A 20,420-nucleotide genomic window follows, 5' to 3' on the forward strand; every position below is an offset into this window, starting at 1 on the left:
AAGGATAGAGAAGACATATAAAATGTATGGTTGTCCCTGCTCTGCATTTACTAGCTAAATGATGTTGGGGAATTATTTCCTTCTTTGGACCTCAATTTCTTCTATTATCAAATGAAGGAATTGGTTTAAATGAGCTCTGAGGTCTCTTCCAGCTCTGACATTCTATGATCCTAACTTTGTGATATCTGGGGTTATTCATTTGATGTTTTCCCACATGCCTACAACACCATTTAGGGATCTTCTTGGCAGAAGAGAGAGAATAGAATTTCTAAAGTGCAAAAGCCCCCAAAGACACTCATCTATATGAATTTTTTTTAAGTATCTGGAGATACTAAAGAATTTTGGAAAAATTCTGTCCTTAGTCATACATTTCCAGTTGTTTTTATCTTTTTATTTGAAATATTTTATGGTTTGAGAAATATGGTAAAACAAACAAATTTAAAAACCACACATTCCTCAAGCTCCAAAGTCAACTAAGCTACTCTTCTAGATATTTCATCATTTGCCAGAATACGCTTTTATTTTTTATTTTTTGCCCAAAATCTTAACTAAGATTTTTGGATCCAAGGAAATTTACTTCATATCTCTTTAAAATCATTTATTTCCTCATTTCTTATAGCATAATAGTAAGATAGGTAACTTCAAAGAGACATGGAAAGACTTGTATGATCAGAGTGGGTGAGCAGTCAGAAAAACAATTTAAATTAAAATATCAATATTATAAGAAATCAACAATTTTGAAGACTTGTAGAAACCAAAGAATGAAAGGAGCAGAGCTAAGACAATAATTGGTATAATTTTTAAAACCCCAACATTATTGTAAAGACAAACAACTTTGAAAACCGTTGGGATACTCATCAACAAAATAACCAATAATGATTCCAGAGGAACAATGAGGATTGAGAGGTTATAGATTCAGGATGCAGAATGTAACTTTTTCTAACGTGGTCAATAAGGGAATGGTTATGCATATTTGTTATAGAGAATTTATTTTTCTCTTTTTTAATTTTTCAGTGGGGTAGAAGGTGGGAAGAAAAATAAATGTTTGTTCACAAAAAAATATAACATTTAATTTTAAAAAATCAATGAATTTATTATCAAATTCTTGATTTCTCTTGCCTCTATCATAAGATACTGACATGGGTCAGAATGTATAATTCTAGTTGCTAGCTACAATTAATGTCATAATGTACAATTAGCATCTTCTAAAAGTTTTTAGCATAACAACATCCACATCCACATTATGAGGGGAGTATTCCTCAAATGCCTCTACCAAGGGAACTGACCAATTCAGGTCAGTGACTTCTAGCTTCATCATAAAATATCTCTCCTCCAAGATCTGCTGAAAAGGTTCATGGCTGGGTCATAGAATCATAGGTCTCAGGGTAGAAAGCCTTTAGAGACCATTTAGTCTAACGGACATTTTATACATGAAAAAAAAAAAAAAGAAATACAAGGAGATTAAGTGCCCAAGATAGAATCTAAAACCAGGTTATATGACTTCTTTTATAACTCAATTCCTAATAACTTAGGTGGGCTATTCCCAATGCATCTGGATACAATGTTGATAAAAGTGATGATTTTAGCATAGGTTGAGTAACTATGGCCAAAGGAGCTACTTTTGTGAAGCATTTCTGTGCTGCTGCTAATTGAACAACCATTCCCCTTTGGTCATTCACCTAACTTATTGATATATTAAATTATAGTATATCATTGTGATTATTCAGTCATTTGCAGTCACATCCAACTCTCCATGATCCCACTTGGGATTTTCTTGACAAATACACTAGGGAAGTTTGCCATTTCCTTCTCCAGCTCATTTTACAGATGAGAAAACTGAAGCAAACAGGGCTAAATAATTTGCCCAGAGTCACCCAACTAGAAAGGGTTTGAGGCAGATTTGAACTCAGGAAGATGAGTCTTTCTAACTCCAGGCCTGGCATTTTATCCATTGAGCTATCTACCTGTTCTTACACATTATCTCCATTGAAAACTCTAGGTTCAAAGTAATTGGGAAGGAAATGAATCTCTTTGCTACATTAGTGTTAATGAGAGAATTTTTTAATAGCGGATTCTAAATTTCCTATAATCTTTTATAAAATCATGCTCAAAAGATAAGGAAAGACTCATCAGTTATTACCAAGAAATTGAGCTGTCATTGCTCAATTATTTGTAATTATTTCCAGCACATAAGTCTGTTGTCCAAGACCTCAGGCAACTAATAGTCTAGTTTGGTCCCTTAAGCAAATATACAACATATGAAGAACATATATATAGCCATTCTGGAAGACCATACCCCCAGATCTGAACTACTCTGTTATAAAGATGTCTCACCTGGTTCTCCTGCTATCTATTCATCCTTCTTGCCTCACTGATCAATTGCTCTGCCTTCTTGATTATGATAATAATATTATTTAGGATTAGGAAATGGAAGTGAGCAATGGTTTATGTACATTTCAGAATCCTCAGGTGCGTACATCATTAATATTTTCTTCCAGAAGAGAATTGGAAGACACTGAACAAGACAAGTATTGAATAACATTATGAAAAACAAAATTGACCCTATCTCAACAGACAGGAAAAACTAGTTATAGATAGTCCTTTCAGAATCAGCTGTGTACAGACTGCTTAGAGCAAAGGTCAAACTAAATTCTTGCTAAAGAGGAAATGCCAAATTACTCGAAGGGATAAAGATGAGAATATGACATTGCATATAATTACAATTATTGCTGCAACTCAACCTGTGTAAAAAAATATATATATATTGACTTTAAAAATCATGTAAGCAGGCTTTATATATGTCCAGATCACTTAATATGAAGGCATTTATGTGGGAAAAAGCAAGTACCTGCTTCTGGGACAGAATATTCTCTGTTCCGTTCCCACAGAGATAAGAATAATCTCTTTCTATTGACTATGTAGGCAGAACAGGATGCATTTTTAAGTCTGCCTTACTGAAGCCTGCTCATATTCTTTCTGTCTCTACATCCCTGTCTTAGCTCTCTCTCTCTTTCTTCCTCTTTTTGCCTCCCCCCTCCCCCGGTTTTCTCTCTGTGTGTGTATATGTGTGTATATGTGTGTTTATGGGTCTATTGCCTTCCAAGGGTTAAAGAACTGCTCAGTCACACCAAGTACTAAACTGGGTGAGGCAAAAGGTCCATCTTTCCCTTTCAGTCTTATGACTTTCTCCTACCCTCCCAAAATATACTTGAGGTTTTTGAATTCAATCTCAAACCTGGGAATTCAAGCCTTGGTAACCTTGGATGCAGAATTTCAGCCTAGGTGTTACTGCTAATCCATTTAGGGAGTCCTGAGAAGCCAGAGACTATGGACATAAGCCCAAATAGACTTTGGGCTTTGGTCCAACTAGAAGTTACAGAATGTTCATATGTATTTTTCTTTCACATGTCATCATGATTTTCTTGGATTTAACTCCTTAATTTCTTCCACATAGGGATGCTATTGGGAACTGCATATGCATTAGAGTTCTATTACTTGTAGATAGATTTTTGGGCAGGCAGTGAGTATATGAGTAAAAAACGATCTTGTTTCAGAATAGAAGGAAGATAGTAAATGAATAAATGAATGAATGAATAAAAACACTTTTATTGTTTGTCATGAGCCAAGTACTTTGTTTTGTTGGGAATACAAATAGAAAAGTGAAATAGTTCTTTGTCTCAAGGAGATCATAGTCTAATTGGAGGAAATAGCACATCTTCAGGTGTGATTCAGCTATAAGCCAGATGGCAAGGCCCAGGAGTTGGGGTGATGAGGTTCATCACCCCAATGAGATTCAGGCTTGTGTCCCCAAATGATGAGGTTCGGCGCAGAGCAGGGAATTGTGGGAACGCCTTTGGTCACCTCAGAGGTCCTTAGTAAAGGAACTTATGAACCTGAAAAGCTAGACTGGCAAAAAAAAAAAAAAAAAAAGTTTATTATTGGCATTGGGAAGTCAGCCTTTGATAGAAGGGCTGAATTCCTTGTGGCAAGGTCCCAATAGAGGGATGTAAAGTTTTTAGCAGAAAAATCATATCCTAGCAGAGCAATTGAATAAGGTCTTGCTAGGGAAATAGAGAGATAAAGATAAAGAGAGAGTAATGCTGAAAGAGAATATCATTTCAGCGGGCAGAGGGTTGCAGCTTATGCCAGGGAGAAAGAGAGAAGTTTCTTGGCATGTTAGGTCCTATGTGAGGAGTGAGTCCCAAGTTGCCTCTTTTTATAATTGAAACCTTGGCTAGAAGCTGGGGATAGCTCTTCATGGGGTCTGGGAGCAATTTGAGCTGGAATCAGAAAAGAAAATCTTGAAATTGAATGAGTGTCTCTGAGCTAATTTCTAATTCAATAGAATTAGGAGTGGTCCTGGCCTCAATCCGTCCCATCTAGATAATAGAATGAAAACAACTTTATCTTGATTCCTTGGGGCAGGTCTCTCTGGGGGAGAGCTTAGCTTTCCCTCCCAAAGTCGGAGAGAAAGAAAGAGAAAGAGTTTCGGGGCTCCCCTCATCATTAGCATGTGCCAGAAGGGTAGATGACAATACCTGGAAGGGAGTAACAGCAAGATAGAAGATAAGGCTTAGGGGGTCCTCTATCTTACTGTAAGGACTATAGTTGGTTGGTGACTATATATATATGAAATTATGTGATTAGCTCTCAATAAATAATTGTTCATTGTTTCCAAACATCAGACCCAATCAAGAAGTTGTAAGTTTTGCCATTACTGGGGTCTAGAGCCTAAAGAATATCATTCAGTCAATCAATATTTATTAAGTATTTACTATGTAGAAGACACTGTTCAAAGCATTGGTGATACAAAGAAAGTAAAAAAATAGTCCCTATTCTCAAAGAGCTCACTGTCTAATCACTGTTGTGATAATATTCTAACAAGATACACACACACACACACACACACACACACACACACACACACACATATATATATATATGTAGTAAATTACATACACTAGTCTTAGAGAGAGGGAGCAAAGATTAAGAAGGACTTAGAAGGGCTTCTTGCAGAAGGTGAAACCTGAGAAGTAATCATTCAGCCTCTGCTCGAATACTTCCAAGGAGATAGACTCACTACTTTCCAAAGTAGCCCGTTACACTTTTGGACAGCTTTTAATTGTTAAGAATTTCTTCCTGATATCAAGTCTAAATTGTTCTCTTTATTCCTGGTTCAACTCTTTCACATTAAATTGAACAAATTTAATCTCTCTTTCATGAAACATTCCTTCAAAGCCATGACACTAGGTATCATATTCCCTCAGCCTCTTCTCCAGGCCAGTCTCACATATCATAGGCACAACAATATGCTCAGGGTCTAAAGACAAACCCAAAAGAATGCCAGGAATATTCTGAATAATGGCTACTTAATCATTTTAATTTGCAATAAGAGAGAGGAAGTAGTATTCTAATAGCAGCCTACATCCCAGAGTTGTTGTGAGAATCAAATGAGATAATTGTAAATTATCTGGCATATAATAGTTCTATCTAAATTTGAGCTATAATGATTATTATGATCACTAATATAATATTAATAATAATAATAAATTATAATTTCATAATTTTAATATGGATACCAATCATTTTATTATTATATTCAACAAGCAAAATGTCCACCTTGCAGGGTTTGCCTGAGGTCCAGCAATGCAAAGCTGACCCATCTTCTGCCAACACTGATTCCCAATGCAGTTGCTGTGATGTTGACCCAATCTTTTTTTTAGGTCCAGATTTGTGATTTGCTTGAGTGAAAAATTCAGTTTAGAAACTTTCTCCATGGTTCAATCAGAGATACCTCAGGAATGAAGATTATTGGCTAGACTAATAAGTAGTAAAGGGACTTAGCCAGGATTTTATAACTAGTATATGAGATGCCTTAGAAGATCAGTTAGTCCAACTTTCTCATTTAGATGAGAAATCTTGGGCCCAGAAAGATGATACCTCAAGCAAGATCACACTATGATGCTACTTGGATCACATTTGCTCCAAAGTATGGATCAGCTCTTTGAAATTTCTACATAGTTATTGCAATATATTTTATTGAGGGATGCCATTACTATGCAAATGTATCATTCACTCATTTCACAATTTTTTATTGCATCTACCCAATGTCATATTTATTCATAAGTATTCATTATTGAGAATGCTTACTCAGCATTCAATAAATGCTATATCATAGAGGGATATACCATGGCCTTTAATACCATAACAATAATTAATTTAAAAGCTCTCATGGCTCAACTATTTATTGTCCTCTATACATTCAACATCTTGACTTAGATAATCAATCCCAATCTCACCTCACTTCTAGTCCCAAATCATCTGTTTATTGGACATTACCAAATGAATCTTCTATAGGTATCTCAAGCATGTCCAAAATAGAATTCATTATCTTTCCCCCTATATCTTCCCCTTTCCTAAAATTCTGTTTCTCTTGGCGACATCAACATCTTTTCAATCACAAAGGTTTACAATTTTGGGGTCATCCTCAACTCTTCCTCCAATTCTTACTCCAATATCCAATAAGTTGCCAAGCTTTATTTATTTATTTATTTTTGCTTCTATTTCTCACAACTGTTCCTTTCTTTCTATTTACACCATAACAAGTCTAGTTCAAATCCTTATTATCTCTTAACTGAGTCCAATTACAATGGCCTCCTAATTGGTTTTTCCATATCTAGTCTTTCCTTTTTCTAATTTATCTTCTACTTGGATGCTAAATGAATATTCCTAAAGCCTGAAATATACTCCCTCCTCAGCTCCATATAATGCCTAATTTCCTTTTTAAGTTCAGCTCAAATATTATCCCCTATAGAAAGCTTATCTTGATCCTTTCAGTATTCTTCTCAAAATTACTTGTACAAATTTATTATTTCATTTTCTATTGATGTTTTCAAAAGGATCTAAGTGCCTTGAAGTCAATCTATTATATTTTTGCTTAGTTCAGTGCCTGGCACATAGTAGTGTCAAATAGAAGCTTGCTGAATCATCAAATATTTGTTGGTTTGTTTGTTGGGTAGTGACCAGTCGTGAAGTCTAGACTCTCCTTTTATAGGTGAAAAAGCTGAGACTTATAGGGAAGAAGTGACTTCCCCAATTCCCAACTAATTCCTACCTTCTAGTCATCTTACCACATTTCAGGCCTGGATAGAAAGTCACAGGTGGGACTAGAGAGATAAAATCAGAAGAAAGGATAAGAGAAAAAAATTTTAGGTAGAGCTGTGAAAAACTATAAACACTGACCATTTTGTCTATGGCTACTTCTGTTCTCTTGTGACATTCTTAATTAAATAGGGCTGACTATAGAATGAAGGTAAGGATGGGAGTTGAGTGGAGTTTGGAAGGGAGAGCTAGAAGACCTCCCTTATTTACATTTTATATGCCTTATAATTAGTTCTGGGGTACCAAGTGCCTTCACACAGCTCTAGAGGAACAGTTAGCTTGCAAAGACTTAAATGAAGAAGATTTGGGGGAGAATTCTCCCCTGGGAATAGCCCTTATTTCCTGAATTTAGGAATTGGATAGTGAGAACTAGCATGATAAAGTGGGAAAAGTATTGTTCTTACAGTCAGAAACACCCAGGTTCAATATTTTTGAAGAATCAAGCACAATACAGTGGAAGTAATGCTGGGTTTGTTATAATGGAAATTAGGTTTGAACTTGATATCATGTGTGATCTTGCTTGAGGTATCATCTTTCTGGGCCCAAGATTTCTCATCTAAATGAGAAAGTTGGACTAACTGATCTTCTAAGGCATCTCATATACTAGTTATAAAATCCTGGCTAAGTCCCTTTACTACTTATTAGTTAAGCCAATAATCTTCATTCCTGAGGTATCTCTGATTGAACCATAGAGAAAGTTTCTAAACTGAATTTTTCACTCAAGCAAATCACAAATCTGGACCTAAAAAAAATTACACAGTGTTTTACACATAGTAAGCAATTGATAAATGCTTCATTCATTCAAAAAGCAAAAAGAATTTGAAAAAAAAAAAACAAAAAAGAAAACAAAAACCTCTTTTCTTTCTTTTCCCCTGCCAATTAAAACCATTGCTGATATTGATTGACAGTTCATCCTCCCAGTGACATTGGGAGAAAAAAGAGGATGTATTTCCTCCTTCTCTACTTTGATATGCCCCACAGCTATGTCTGGGGCCCCTTTGGTACAACATTCCTTTATATGGCTCAGATATCACAGTCCTAACTTTTCAAGAAGCAAGGCTACCTCTGTGGCTTTTCCATTAGCTGCAGCTAAGACAATTCATCTGAATGCTTTTTTGCAGAAGAGGAAGCAGTTGAGGGTGGCAGATGATTTTGGTACTCACTATCAGTCTCTCAATATTTCCTTTACTATGCAAGGGAGGAGGAAGTGGACTACCACAAACAGAATTCATTGGTGATTTTCCCATGGGTCCACCCAGTATGAGATGTGCAGTCTGACTTGCCCTCCTTAGAGGCATTCAGAAATGTGATCTCCAGAAGCCCTTGTTACACACCAAGCTTGGATAGTGAAGCAATGTACTATCCATGTCAGGAGCTGCTTACTTGGTCATCCTGTGTCAGGAAACCTTGTGTTTTCAGCATTCATCAGACCTTAGGAGAATTTGTAGCCACCTTGTAGCCAACATCCTCCTCCTAAAGAAAAGGTCACCCCTGGGTTTTGTAAAGGCCAATTGTTGGCCTTTGATAAAGAGGAAAAAGGCAGATGCTGCCAGGGAAAACCTCTCTCCTCCAGTGGAGATTTTCTGCTTTCCATCACTAGACTGGGAGTAGATTTGGACAACTTCCCTATGTAGGTCTCACAACCTGAAGTCATCTTTTTCATTAACCAATTTGAGAAAAAAGCAGAGAGGGAGATTGGTTTAAAACAATCACCACATATTTCCATTCTGGCAAAATTCTATGTAAAAATTTGTAGGCAGTGATCATAGCAGTGGAAACTTTTTCTGAGTTTTAGTATCTGAGATTCATATTTCCACTTTGTAAAATAGGAGACAGATTTTAGAGATTCCTGAACCGAGTCTTTGAGGTCATCCAAATAAATCCATTATGCTACATATGAAGAAACCAAGGCCCATGCCCCAAGGAGGTTAAATGTCTTGCCCCAGGTGACACAGGAAGTATACATAAAAGGATAATCTCTTGAAAAGCAGGATTGGACATAATGATAATACAGCAGTCTTTTATTTATTTGTTTTTAGTAAACAACATCCAATTTGTGTAACATTTACTGTTTATAAAACTTTTGTCACATACTTTTTTTTTTTTTTTTTTTCCACAGCAATCCAATGAAGTAGGCAGGGCAAATATTTTTATTTCTTCCTTTTAACAGATGAGAAAACCAGCTCAAAGAAATGAGAGTGATTTAGTAAAGGAATTTTTAGGAAAAGATAAGGTTAGCTAGATGGCTTGGTAGTAAGTTTGGAGGATCTGAATTCAAATCCAACTTTAGATGCTTACTATCTGTGTGACCCTGAGTAAGTCATTTAACTTGACTTAATGGCCTTAATTGTTGGCCTTAATTCACTAGAGAAGGAAAGAGCAACCCAACAAATAAAATTATGAAGGTGCTACTGATAATATTGAACAATAATAAAATCTGCATTAAAATCTGGTTGTTTTGATGATGTTTATGCCTAATAGTATAATCTTCAATTGCATTTATTTAGATGTAGTTATGAAGGAATATCATATTTTCCTCATATATTTGACTATAGAAGTATAACAACATGATATGATCTGTCATAATTGCTTCTATCACTTTTTACATTTATGATCTTTAAGTTCTCTTTAAAATATGAAGAAAGGATTTGATGTTTATTATTCATGTGACCTTGGACAAATCACTTAAGTGTCCTCAACTGTTTATTTATTTATTTTCCTCAACTGTTTAAAAAAAAAAAAAAACTGAGGGAGAACAGATGGGATGGCCTTTGCTGGCTCTAGATTTTAATTCCCTATGATCTTTTAAACAAACAACAATGAACTTGATTTAAAGTTCAGTAGATTTATACAAGGATTCTTAACTTCCTTCATGCTATGGACCCCTTTGGCAATAAGATGAAGCTTAATACTATTGCATTTACTTGCCTATATTCATAATTCAAGGAGATGCTTAATTTTAATTTGAGACTTGTGAAAATAGATAGATATATATGCTACATATGCAACACACACACACAGATGTATACATATTTATCTGCATACACATTCATACATATAAAATTTTCCCCATCCAAGTTCACAGACTTCTTGACATCAATCCACAGTTAGCAGGTGAAGAATTTCCAGTCTATAGAGTTACTACCAGCTCTACTATCACTTAGGAATTGAAAGTTGCCTTTCTTGTGGCCTGCAGTGATTAAACATGTGGACCCAAGGTTACAGGATATAGATTAGAGTTATTAGTGTCATAGATTAAGACTTGCAAGGAAGTTTACATGTCTGCCTAGTCCCCGTGATAAAGTATTACCTTATGTTAATTATTCATCTGCTTTTGAGTATTCAAATAGTCTCTCCTTTTCTTTTTCTGGCCCATCTTCCCCTTTTCCATACCTAGAATACACTCCCTTCTCCAAAAAATTTTCCCTGTGAAAATTTGCAAGATCTGCCTCAAGTGCTATCTCTTTAATCAAGCTTTGCCTCAGCTGAAAATGTTTTTTTTAATTTTCTTTTGAGTATTTTGTCTGGATCTCTCTTTTGCCCTTATCACATTCTATATCTTAGCATATTTATTTTGGTAGATGTCCTTTCCCCTAATAGACTTTAGTTCCTTTAAGGAAAACAATAATAATCAGCTAGCTCTGACTGGATAGCTGATAGTTGAAGTTTCATTGCGAGCATTTATAAGGAAATCTGCATATCCTACAAATCTGGGCTTGCAAAATATTTTGTTGATTTCACCCCTAGACTTAAGAAGTACTAATAATACAAGTGTATCTTGCATTTCCCTCACCCACCCCAGACTATTGTTAAACATTTACCTGTATATCCACTGATAATAGTTTACACTTGTAGAATGCAGGGGAGTCATTAAAAAATACACATATGCATATACACACATAAATATATTTGCGCATATATATACCCAGGACTTTGCACATAGCAAGTACTTTATAAGTTTCAGTTGAATTAAATGAACCCAAATTGCACAATTGAACTTCTAAGTTAATTTAGGGATCTAGTTCTACCCCTTCATTGCACATTTGAGGAAACTGAGGCAGAAAGAAGGAAAGTGATTTGCTCAAGGATGAATAATTCCAAATTGCTGAACTAGAAAATTTTCACAAGTGTCTTAAATTCTAATCAGATCTTATTTCTGAGTCAATCTATAACTCAGCACTAATCACCTCATTTTTATTTCTTCTTAACATTTATATGTGTGAATGAGGACTTAAAGTTTTAAGGTTTTGTGAAAAAAAAAAAAAAAAAAAAAAAAAAAAAAAAAACATGTTTGAACATGTAGCCTTCTCCGTCCTTGCAGGCCAAAGGTGATTTCTCTCTCTTCCAACCTCCCACTTTCTAAACTACTTATACATTCATTCCAATATGTATTGTAATTATTTAAATGCATATCTTATTCCTCCCGTGCAATTATAAACACCTGTAGAGTAGGATGGTCTTCTCTGTCTTTGCATAATGCTTAGTACAGAACTTTATACATAAGTACCCAGAAAATGGTGCTCGTTTTAAAAATCATAAATTTTAAAGATATCTTCTTGTCCAAATGTGTTGTTTTTACAGCTAAAGAAACTGAGTCCCAGAGAAATGAAATGATTTGCCTAAAATCTCGCAGAAATGAAATTTGAACCCATATTCCCCATTTTCAAAATCCACGTCCACATGTTATCTTAATGATTTTCCCCCCTATGATTTGAACAGTGTAGGGCAGCCTCTGATGTGGAAACTTTCTCCATCAGTGCAGATTAACAACTCATTTGTAATTTATAGTCTTAGAGAGTTGCACTGGGCTCTGAGATGTTAAGCAGCTAGCTAATGGTCCAAGGCTGAAGTTAAATCCAAGTTTTTCGATCTTTCAGTTCCTGCTGATCTTTATCACATCTTACAGGAAAAAGAAGATGTAAAAGAGCTAGTGGGGGATGGTGGGAGGAATTAATTGGGGAACTTTAAAAGGCTGTTAAAAAAAAAAAAAAAAAAAAAAAAAAAAAAAAAGAACTTCGCCATTCTGTTGTGCTTTTCAAAAAAAAAAAAAAATCCACATTTTCCTTATGTCGCCTATGATTTACTGTACTTCGTGCACGCGAATGCATAATATGCATCTTGGGGACCACAAACCTTGTTTATTCCCGTTACTGCCGGGCCCTGGAGGTTCCTGAGAATTGAGGATATTAAAAGTCTACTTTCTCAAATATTCATTTAACATTTTTTTTTCTCTTTGGGCGTCTTTGCCCACGACCCTTCTCCTTCTCCCTCGCCCCCCAGTTTCATGGGTAAGAGACCCAGAAGCCCTAGTCATAGACACAAGGACGTTTTCCATCAGAAAACAAAACAAAACAAAACAGACCCAGGGCTAGCTGGTCAGCTGCGTGTTCACCAGCGCCGAATGGAAAACTGGGCAGCGGCCACCTCCTCTCGTGGGGCCCGAGTGTTGGGGAGAGGGCGTGATGAGCACTAGGACCCAGCAGGAGTTTGGGTAGTTCTCGGGGTTTCAGCAGTCCTTCTGACACCACCATAGCCCCGGGAGCATGGAGCCTGAGCTACGGCCACGATCCGCTCGCAGGCAGCGTTCTCGATATTGAGCCGAACCAGAATGAAAGGATTAAGCGGGAGACTCTAACCCAACTGGAACGTCAGCCGGGGCCGAGGGGAGCCCCAGCAGGGGGGACAGAAGATAAAAGGTAACTAAAATGGTTTCCATTTCCTGCCTCTTAATCTCCAGCTCGGGGTTTAGCATTGTCATTAGGAGCCTATAAAATGTAGAGGTAGCTGCATTAAAAACATAATAATATTGCAAAAAAATAAACCCCCCCACAAACTTAAATTTTTCTTTTTCTTTTTTTTCTTAAAAGGAGTTTTTTCCCCCTTTAAAAAAAAATATCTCTACCTGGTTTTCACATTGATTTACAGCATGCAGTGAAAATAGGAAAGACCCAGACAGGATCAAGATAACTTTAAAAAAAAAAAATAGTTTTATCTTAAAACTTAAGTTCACTTGTTATAAACAAAAAGTTTTCCCCCCAAGCATTTATGAGGGTCAGCGCTGTAATTTTTATTTTGTTCATTTCATTTCCGTGGCATCTGCCAGGAGAGAAAAATCTTTAAGTGACTCAGTGAAATCCTTGATTTGGTGATATTTAATGACTTGCTGGACGTGGAGATGTTCTCCAGATGTTACTTTTATGGCGATGGAACTCACATGTGAAATGTGCAGTTCTGCGGAGTTGACGGGGCTGCGGTTCCAGCTGCTTTATTGTTGTTATAAACAGAGTGTCAAATCTGTGGACAGTTTAGACCAGCCTTTCGAACGCCGGGGGCTTGGCAGACCTTGATAGGACGTGCCGGGAGGAGAGTTTAGACGAAAGAGGTATAAAAACATTTCTCTCTGCGACGCACATTGTTCCGAGGCGAAAACCATTAGGGTTATTAGAAACTGAAAAGCGTGTTTTGCTTTATGCTTTGAAAATGACATTCGAAGAAGGGAAGCCTGATTCTTAGCAGGTTTAAATGGTGGGTTTCTTTTCTTCTTTTTTCTCTTCCATCTTATCTGTTTCAATAGAGGCTGTGTTTTAGAAGCACTCAAAGGACAGGTTGTGGGGTTTGTTTTGTTTTTTGGAGGGGGGAGCATTGGACGGATAGTGGGTTGGGAGATTATAATAATGTTAAAATGTAAATAATCTGAAAGGGCTGGTTTGTTGGAAGCCCCCATGTGGAGCCTGTCATATACAGTGTGCTTCCAATTGGTGGACGAGGAAAAATAATCATTTTCCTAAGCTTGGGCAGACATCCTGTTGTATTCCTTTTGTTCCCATCTTCTTCATTGATCGCCAGCTTTGCCTTACCCCAGCCCAGAGAATGCATTGGGAAAAGTCTCATCAAAGGACTGAAGCCCTACTTTTTTCCTAGAAACTGACTGGTCAGGTGTATATTAAGACCTTGTGAAACCTGTCAGAGCACACTTAAAAGACAAAAACATAAACCTTTCTCTAATTTCAGATGACTTTTTTTTTTCCAGGGCAAGCCCTATTGCAAGATTGATTTTTGAAATTAAGTGTAATTGAGACATTTTAAAAAATATTGATTTTAAAAATCTACATTTTTCCTCAGGATAAAACAGGCCATTATAGTGGCAGATGCTATTGCAACAATATCCTTCTGGTATATACTTATAAACATACTCACCTAAGTAATACTCACTTTTTCTTCCATATTATAAGTTGTAAACTGTCGAGGATTTTAACTTATTTTTTAAATATTCCTCATCCCACCTTAAAAAAATAAAAAGTATGTATTGACATTAACAGATGTATCCTTAACTCATTTTTTTTTTTTTTGATAGTTCTTGTGGTGTGAGCACCACCATGTTTCATGCATCAAAATTAAGACTGGTGGTCTAAATAAATAAAATAACAGAGCAAACAATGAAAATTAGGTTGTTCACCATTAAAGGAATTGTAGCATCTGGTATGAGAATGGACAGAATGGATTTCGCAGGAGGAAAAAAAAATGGTTTAATTCACAGTGACTCATATGTAGACTAGTAAATATTGTGAAACATTCTCTTTCACTTTTTAAATGGCAAGCTATAAGACCTTTAGAAATTTACATTTGAAGTCTCCCGTACCTTTAAAAGCACCTCGGTTATTAAAGAAGCACTATCTTGTAAGTTGTGTTAAATGTATAAACACTTTTCTGATTGGCTTAAAAATTTAGAGACAGGAAGTGGATGGTATCTAATAACCGAAGAGTGGAGACGGGGTTGCCATGGAAACTGAGAAGACTAACCATCTCGTCTTCTCCACACCACCTCCCCCCACCCCCCACCACTTAAAAAAAAAAAAAAAAAACCTGCATGTCATCACAAATGCCTGCAGAACATGTTGGCTTCTGTGAGATTCCCACAGCATCTGTTGAAACCTGAGAATGTGCCTGTCAAATCAAGGTCATTTTTCAACAAAACTCTTAGTCTCCTGTATTTCATAACCGTATCTTTCCCCCCCTTCTAATTAGAAGAATATGCAAAGAGCAAAGACTTAAGAAAACTAATGTGCTTACTTTGCATTTTCTAGTTCTAAAGGAAGGCTCAAAAGGAAAGGGTTTGGAGACAGGGTAATTGAGATGCTTCTTGTTCTGAGCTCCAAAGAGCAGTCAGTACTTCTCATAGAAAAGACTTTTCAGGACAGTCAATTTTGGGGTTTTTTACCTGTGGAGAGAATGTATCTTAATGAAGTTTTACTATGTATCAAAATGTGTTCAAAGTTAAACTAAAGTATTTGAAGTGAAAAAAATGAGCTGTGGGCATTTAGGAATTTTGCTTGAAAGCAGCCTGGGAAGAAAAAGTTCCTGAGATTGGAGCTCTCTCAGAGGAGGGTTCAGAGATAGCAGTATTCTCCAGTAGCAACTAGCTGTTGAATCAAAGGGGGTGGGGGGAAAGTTATATTTCAGCAAACCCTGTATTAGAAATAGGAATTGATTCAACATAGGACAGATCATTTGTCTCAATACATATCTAATAAGTATTTATTGGATTAGCTTTTGAAAAGTTCCTGCTCCTTTTTAACCCTTGCTCCCAGCTTTTATGAGTGAGGAAGGGTTTTTATCTTTTGGGGGAAATGCAGTGTTCCCACAGATTTCAGGGTAAAAATGACACTCAAACCCTATTGGCTGGAGAGGGACCCCTCTTAACTGGACAGCTGTTGGCTTGGGATTTGGCAGAGGGTAAAGGGCTCTTAAAAAAAAAAAAAATTAGCTCTGGGTTTCCTAGTTTTAAACTTCTGAATCGGATCAGACCAGATTTCTTCATCCCTTATGGTTCTTGTTAACGTTTTAAGTATATGTTTTCTTTGGAAGTCTTTAATTTCTTTATATTCCCTCAGAAGTATTTCCTGTCCAAACAATGTATTATATAGGCTTTTAATGTTCTCTCTTAATCATACATATTCTGTTGGACATCTCTCTAAAATCACCACTTACCTTCACTAGCAAATGCCCTGTATTTTAATCACTTAATTATATTTATAGTTAAAAGCCTCAAATAAATGTTTACTGGGTTTACCCTATGTTCTCCAGCTATGTAGCATATAGGAGAGCTTTTGTGATTTGGCAAATATTTGGCTGTCTTGGTTGTCAGATTTTAACTGATTTAGAATTTAGTGAAGAATCCAGACTTTAATGGCCCAAGTGTTCTCTTCTAGCGAAGGATTTCCTGTTGGGAGACTTCTTATCTGAAAGTGTGTTCATTGGCAGGAAATATGTCAGTTGCTTGTTTTTACAAACTGAAGGAAATGGACTGGATTCATTGGTTTCTAGAGTCTACCTAAATTCTCCCTTGTCCCTAAGTCTTTTTCTTACTGTAGTTCTTTCTGAAGTTGTTTTTGCAGTAGTCACTTTGGGGGAATGACTTACTCACAAAAGGAAAATTAAATCATATCATTGTTTATACCTTTACATTTGGGGCTTGTTATTTTTTTACTTGGCAGTAAAAAATAAATTCTAATGTTACCTTGTTCAATTTGTTACCCATATAAAACCCTTGATCTCCTGCCTTTGAGCCTTTGAACACAAGTACAAATGGGCCCCTAGCAAGGAAAGTTCTCCTTTCTCAGTTTGTCTCTTGGGACACCTGGTTTCCTTTGAGATTCAGCTCATGACCTTCCTCTTAGGAAAGGCCCTTTTTGATCCCTTCCTCCCACTTTGATTTCCATTCCTCCCCATTACTTTGTTTTTATTATGCATATCTTTAATATTGACATATATATATACATATATATATATAAACAACAGGAATATATTATATATATACATATATAATATATTCCTGTTGTTTTCTCTCTGTAGGAAGTAAGCTCTTTGAGAGCTGAGACTAATTTTTTGTCTGTGGATCTTCTTGGCCTAGCACTCTGCTTGTTTAGCAGGTGTTTATAAATGCTTGTTGAATTGAGCTTAATTTATTTTTTGAATACAAGTAAACTAATAATAAGATGTTGAGAAATACAAATTAATCTTATTTGTCAATTAACAGTGAATTTGTCCTTTAAGACTTAATTGCATTTTCTTTTTTAGAAGAAAAATATTCCTCAGTTTGAATAACTACTTGAGGATGTTGTTGAAATTCAACATTAGATTGGTCTGGTCATTAGATTATTCTGAGGCAGCAATTACTCAGTTTAGAAGTCAAAGATATTTAGGTAGTCAAAGACAAAATAGATAGATTGTGAATGTAGACCAGATAAGTTTCCAATTTTACTGTTGTCAGGAAAGGAGGAGATCAATTTATGCTTTATGGCCTCTACATGGCCCTGCTAGTCCGTACAGCTCCTGTTCAAACCCTTTCCAGGTAGTATTTCCCCCGCATTTGAATGTAAACTCTGAGGGGATTCTTTCTTGCTTGTGTTTTTTATCTCTATATTGGAGCAACAGTGTGTCAAATAGTAAGTGTCTAATACATGTTCTTTATGTCTGCCTATCTACGTGAGGTAGGAATAATAACTTGTATAGAGATTGTTTGGGACATGGTTGTATGGTATTCTCATTCAGCTGTAAACTCCTTGAAAGTAGGGACTATCTTTTGTTTTTGAATTGTCAGTGTTTAGCAAAGTACCTTGCATGGAACAGGTGCTTAATAAGGGTTTGTTGATTAATTGATTATTGACTGATGGAAATGAATTTTGCTAGGAAGAGGTGAAATAATCTTTCTTGGAAATTGTGATATTTGTTTAAACTAATGTTTTGTTTTGTTCCTTCACAGAAGGAACAAATCAGAAATCAGGTTAAGGAAGCATTCCTAAGTAAGGCAATTATGAATAGCCAGAGAAAATGTCCTTTTATAAGAGAATATTCTTACTAAATGATAGTAAACACTTGGAGCAAAGCAATGTTTGTTGTTTTAAAACATGCCCTACTCTTCCTGACCCATCCATTTGGGGTTCTCTTGGCAGTGATAAGGGAGTGATTTGCCATTTCCTTCGTCAGCTTATTTTACAGGTAAGGAAATTGAGGCAGAGTTAAGTGACTTGCCCAGGATCACATAGCTAGTTAGTATCTGAGGTAGGATTTGAATTCAGGTCTTCCAGATCCCAGGTCCTGCATTCTATGAGTCACTTAGCTGCTCACAAGCCATTGTTTAGATGATAGCAAAAAGGAAGTAACAAGATAGACTATTTGTACTTGACTCCTTTTGTTTTTCAACATTTATTCCTCATGATGCAAATCATGCTTTACAAGCAGATTCATAAATTTTCTTTGAACTTGCTATTTTATACATGACATTTGAGGCCCAGTGAAATGATTAGCTCAAAGGTACTTAACAGGTTTGGGACTAGAATCTGTCTTCTGATTCTCAATCCATTGGTATTTTTCCTACCATAACATTCATCCTTCTAAAAAGTAGGGAATTTAAAAAAAATCAAATTAAATGATGTGTATCCTTGCTTAAATAAGCATTTATGTTTTTTTTTATTTTGTAAAAAATTAGAAGTGACATTTTAAAGTGAGATACCTGCTTGATGATTGATGGCAGAAATAAGTCTAGATACCATGACTGAAAATAGTATAATGTATGTATACCAGTAGTATCAAAATTAAATAGAAGGGTAGCCACTAATCCATACATAAAGTTCTCTCTAGGCTACCTATTATATTAGAAAATCACATATTATTATTATCTTTGTTGTACTATATTTTTATTTATTTTGTTAAATATTTGCCAATTACATTTTAAGTAGATTCCTGTAGCTCTTGTGAGAGTGATGCAGACTGGGGATCCTCATACTACTGTGCCTCACTCCTCTAGTGTAGATGGATGCATCTTGGCACAATGGGTAGAGGACTGGGCTTAGAGTGATCCTTACTAGCTCTGTGACCTTGTAAAGCTATTTGTTAAATCTCTATCCTCAGTTTTACACATCTATAAAATAGGCATAACAATACTTTCCCCTCTTTTAAAAATTCAATTATTGTTTTTTTAAAGTTCCAGATTTTTTCCCTCCAGCTTCCCCTTTTCCCATCCATCAAGAAGGCAAGAAAAATAAAAATCATTATAAATATGTGTTGTCAAACACAACAAATTCCTGTGTCAGTCACATCCTCAGTCTGTACTCTTAAGTTCATTAGCTTTCTCTCTGGAGAAGGAAAGCATGTTCCATCATTGGTTCTTGGAATTATGATTATTTATCATACTTATAAGAGTTCCTGAGTTTTAAAGGTGTTTATCTTTACAATATTCTCATTTTTTAATAAATTGTTTTCATGGTTCTGCTTATTTCACTTTGCATCAGTTCATACAAAGTTTTCTAGTGATTATAATAGTTGTATTATTTTCCTACTGTGTTATGAGGTCAAATGAAAACTCTTTTTAAGTGTTAAGTGCCAACAAAAAGTAAACTATGATTATTATTAATCAGTTCTTGTGTTCTCAAATTGAAACCAGAAATCCAGTCTCTGCCATCTAATTTAGCTATGTAATCGTAGGCAACTCGATTAACCTCTTTGAAGCTCACTTTCCTTATTTGTAAATTAGGAATAATGCAAACTACTGGTTCTAAATGTCTTAATAGGATTCAAAAACCAATTTTTAAGAACCTGTTCTCTGGAAGGCACTATGTTAGATGCTGAAGATCAAGGAGGCAAAACACAAAATGATCTCTTGACTTTAGAAGCTTCTATTTCACTTGGTGGATCCATGTGCATAAATAAGTAAACAAATAAAAATATATATGCATATACATTATATATTCTGATTTTAGCTATTAATGTTCTCTTGAAATGATTATATCATGCATATTATATTATTTATAAATATATCATAGAGATTATAGAATATATTATTTATTGCATATATACATATAAGTTAAAAATAACATCTACATATAATGATAAGTGACATATATAATCTATATAAATGACACACACACATACATACATACATATATATATATATATATATATACACATATATGAACAGTATGATAATTTAAAGAGAAAAAGAAATCACTAACCTGGAATCTTAGTTGTGCTTTGACAGAAATTGTGGAGTCTAGGAAGCAGGAAGAATGAGGAAGAAATACACTATGGATGAGGGGAATGACCCTGGGCAAAGACATGAGGTAATGGAGGGTTTTAGTGAGAAAATATTTTATAAAACCTATAAAAAGAAATGTAAGTCTATGTATCATGACCACCTGGTAGCAGATGCTGTAAGCATAGTCAACCAAGGAAAAAATGAAAAAGATTTCTTTTACCATTGG

General features: G+C 35.6%; 1 protein-coding gene across 12 annotated transcripts in view; it reads left to right on the plus strand.

Moving 5' to 3' along the window:
• The first annotated feature begins 12,668 nt into the window (after positions 1–12,668).
• FOXN3 (forkhead box N3) overlaps positions 12,669–20,420 on the plus strand; it is a 497,018-nt gene continuing 489,266 nt past the window's right edge. For 9 of the 12 annotated variants that reach the window (XM_074289758.1, XM_074289764.1, XM_074289761.1 and 6 more), the window contains exon 1: positions 12,669–12,857. The gene's annotated coding sequence lies outside the window, so the exon portion shown is untranslated. The remainder of the gene's footprint in view (positions 12,858–20,420) is intronic. The other 3 variants (XM_074289772.1, XM_074289773.1, XM_074289777.1) reach the window with 2 other exon arrangements.

The sequence above is a fragment of the Sminthopsis crassicaudata genome, chromosome 2 (assembly GCF_048593235.1).
Source record: "Sminthopsis crassicaudata isolate SCR6 chromosome 2, ASM4859323v1, whole genome shotgun sequence".
Classification (NCBI taxonomy): Eukaryota; Metazoa; Chordata; class Mammalia; order Dasyuromorphia; family Dasyuridae; genus Sminthopsis; species Sminthopsis crassicaudata.